The sequence below is a fragment of the Microcebus murinus genome, chromosome 12 (genome assembly GCF_040939455.1).
Source record: "Microcebus murinus isolate Inina chromosome 12, M.murinus_Inina_mat1.0, whole genome shotgun sequence".
In the NCBI taxonomy this organism is placed as follows: Eukaryota; Metazoa; Chordata; class Mammalia; order Primates; family Cheirogaleidae; genus Microcebus; species Microcebus murinus.
In genome coordinates this window covers 88,164,463-88,167,636 of record NC_134115.1, presented here as the reverse complement: position 1 = coordinate 88,167,636, position 3,174 = coordinate 88,164,463, and the positions used below count along the sequence as shown (strand labels likewise).

General features: G+C 57.8%; 1 pseudogene; it reads right to left on the bottom strand.

The window, feature by feature from the left end:
• Positions 1-275: 275 nt before the first annotated feature.
• LOC105875322 (prohibitin 1 pseudogene) lies at positions 276-1,201 on the bottom strand (annotated as a pseudogene).
• Between the last annotated feature and the right edge of the window lie 1,973 nt (positions 1,202-3,174).

Genomic DNA, 3,174 nt, shown 5'->3' with positions numbered 1-3,174 from the left:
GGGGACCCTGCGAGTGACACGGGGGCAAGAGGCAGCAGGGGGAGAAGTCCCCAACCCTGCTCCCAATGCAGCGACGAAGAAAGAAGCTCCTTTCTAGAAAATCGATAGCATTTTATTTGGGGGGAAACATTGAATTTATCTGAAAGTAGGAGGAGTGCTGTGGCGGACAGCCGCGCGTCTTTCCCCTGGATTCACGGAAGCCAATGCTTTCCCACCTGGACCCCTCTGTCGCTCTCTTTTTTTTTTTTTTTTTTTTTTTTTAGAGATCTGAAGTGATTTTACTTTTATTTCCTTCACGGTCAGGCAAGCATGGGATTTCACAGAGGTCTCTGGGTGGGGGCGGAAGAGGGCGGTGGCCCCGCCGGCCTGAGGAGGTGCAGGCAGGGCGGGTCCTCCCTCTCGGGGCAGCCGCGGGAGCTCGGGCCGCCCGCCGGCAGTTAGACGGTGTTCCGAGCGCGTGGCAGCTGGCACGCAGCCTCCTCTGCGGCCTCCAGCGTGCGCAGCTCCGTGAGACCGTCCCGCGGTGGCCGGCGAGTTGACGATCAGCTCGAGTCGCCCCCCGCAGAGATGGTGGCCGCCGCTTGCTGCTACTCAGCCTTTGCCACCACGGATCTGGCCCTCTCTGCTTCCCGCTGAGCCGCCTGCTTGGCTTCCACCGCCGCTTCCGTGAACTCCTTCCCAAAGGCCGATGCGCCAAGGACACGCCGTCCAGGACGAGCCCAGAGGTGGCTGCCAGCTCCGTAAGGGCGTGGCTCGCCGGCCTGGAGACCCGCTCTCTCTGAGTGGTTCGTTCCCCTGCATCCAAGCCAGCGCCACTGGCTTGAGGGTCTCTGTAGAGACGGACGGCAGCACGCGCCCGCCTCGGTCCTCTCCCATGCTGGTGAAGATGCGCGGGGCTGGCTAGCGACAGGCCGGAAGAGGATGATGCGCGGCGTGATGTTGGCATTCTGTGAATCTTTGCTGCCAGTGAGGACTGGCACGTTACGCGGCCGAGAGCGGCAAAGATAATTGGTTTCTGTACCCATGGGATGAGAAAGTGAGTCCCTCCCCCTACCGCAATGTCCTGCACTCCACCGAGTCGGTCAGAGATGACAGCCCTGTGCCCAGCACCCACACCGTACAAGGCAGAGTCCACCACGCCCCCCGCTACGGCCAGGGCCAGGCCGAACTTGCCAATGGACTCGAACGCTCCGGCAGCCATGTGTCCTTCTGTTGGACCCACTCGCACCTGCTTCCGCTCTGACCCCCACATGCATTCCCCAGCCGCCTCTTTTTTTTTTAACTGACCCATTTGAAAGCACTCTGCAAACATTTCAAAATTTCATCCCTAAACCCTCCATCATGTCTCCTTAAGATTAAGTCCTGCAAAACCACAATACCACTATCTTACCCACTTTAATTTAAATACAATAACTTTTTTATTTGAGACAGAGTCTTGCTTTGTTGCCCAGGCTAGAGTGAGTGCCGTGACATCAGCCTAGCTCACAGCAACCTCAAACTCCTGGGCTCAAGCGATCCTCCTGCCTCAGCCTCCTGAGTATCGGGGATTACAGGCATGCGCCACCATGCCCGGCTAATTTTTTCTATATATATATTAGGTGGCCAATTAATTTCTTTCTATTTATAGTAGAGACGGGGTCTCGCTCTTGCTCAGGCTGGTTTCGAACTCCTGACCTTGAGCAATCCACCCGCCTGGCCTCCCGGAGTGCTAGGATTACAGGCGTGAGCCACCTCGCCCGGCCTAAATACAATAATTTTACATACTATGCAGTCCACATTCAAATCTCTCCAATTATCCCAACAATGTCCTTTAAAGCTTTTTTGTTGCTGTTGTTTGTTGACGGAGTCTTGCTGCTGGGCTCACGGCACCTGGGCTAGAGTGCCCCTGCGTCAGCTTAGCTCACAGCAATCGGCTTTTCTTTTAAATCCAAGATCTACTCAAAGATCAGGTCTTGCATTTTGTTGTCCTGAGGAGTCAAACTGCATGGAACCAAGGTTAAGGAACACGGCTAGAACTTGCACCAGCCACGCACGCGGCCCCTGCTTCAATCCTCAGAACAGTCCGTGGGCGCCACTGCCCACATTTGAGAGAGATTGGTGGCGTCCTCGCCAGAGAGCTGCGCTGCCATCGCCGGGCTTTGGTAGGTAAGAAAAGCCAGTTAGCAGACCTGCACCGTCTTGCCTGGGTACTCACTTTGGGAGAGGCAGAGCTGGGATTTGAACCCAAGCCCGGCTGATTCTGAGCACCCAGGCGCTGAGGCACCTGCTTTGGGGATCGGATCGCTCTGCTGACCCTGAGCCTCCTGTCCCACCTGGGGCCCAGTCCTGCCGCTCAACATGCTCCAACCCGCGCTGCTGCGTTAGCCGTGCAGCTCCAGCCCTGCCGCTGGGGGGCGGGGGGCGGCACGCCCGTTGGGCAGAGGCTCCGGGGTTGTCAGCACCAGCACCTTGGCATGGAGGGACTCGGGCTGTGCCAAGCGGTCTGAGTGCGGGAGGTGCCGAGGGGGACGCGGGCGCCAGAGCCGCGAGTGAACAGCACGGGACACTGGCGGGCACACGAGCCGCACCTGGTGTTCCTGCTCTCCCGGCCGGTCTCCCCTCCGCTGCAGCCCCCACGTCTGTGTGAACGGCCGGGCAGCCCTGAGTGCAGTGAACCGTCTGTCGGGGCGGGAAGGGAGCCTTGGGGCTGCCACGCGCCTCAGCTTTGAAAAGAAGCGCCCCAGTGGGTGTGTAGATTTTAAGATATGTTTGTAAGATTACACAGGCATGGTGGTTCTTGCCTGTGATCCCAGCACTCTGGGAGGCCGAGGCGGGAGAATCGCTTGAGCTCAGGAATTCAAGACTAGCCTGAGCAAGAGCAAGACCCCGTCCGTCTTCTACTAAAAATATAAAAATGAGCCGGGCGTGGCGGCGCATGCCTGTAGTCCCAGCTACTCGGGAGGCTGAGGCAGGAGGATTGCTTGAGCCCAGGAGTTTGAGGTTGCTGTGAGCCGGGCTAATGCCACGGCACTCTAGCCTGGGTGACAGAGCGAGACTCTGTCTCAAAAATAAATTAAAATAAATAAAATGACAGGCCAGGCGCTGTGGCTCACGCCTGTAATCCTAGCTCTTGGGAGGCCGAGGCGGGCGGATTGCTCAAGGTCAGGAGTTCAAAACCAGCCTGAGCAAGAGCGA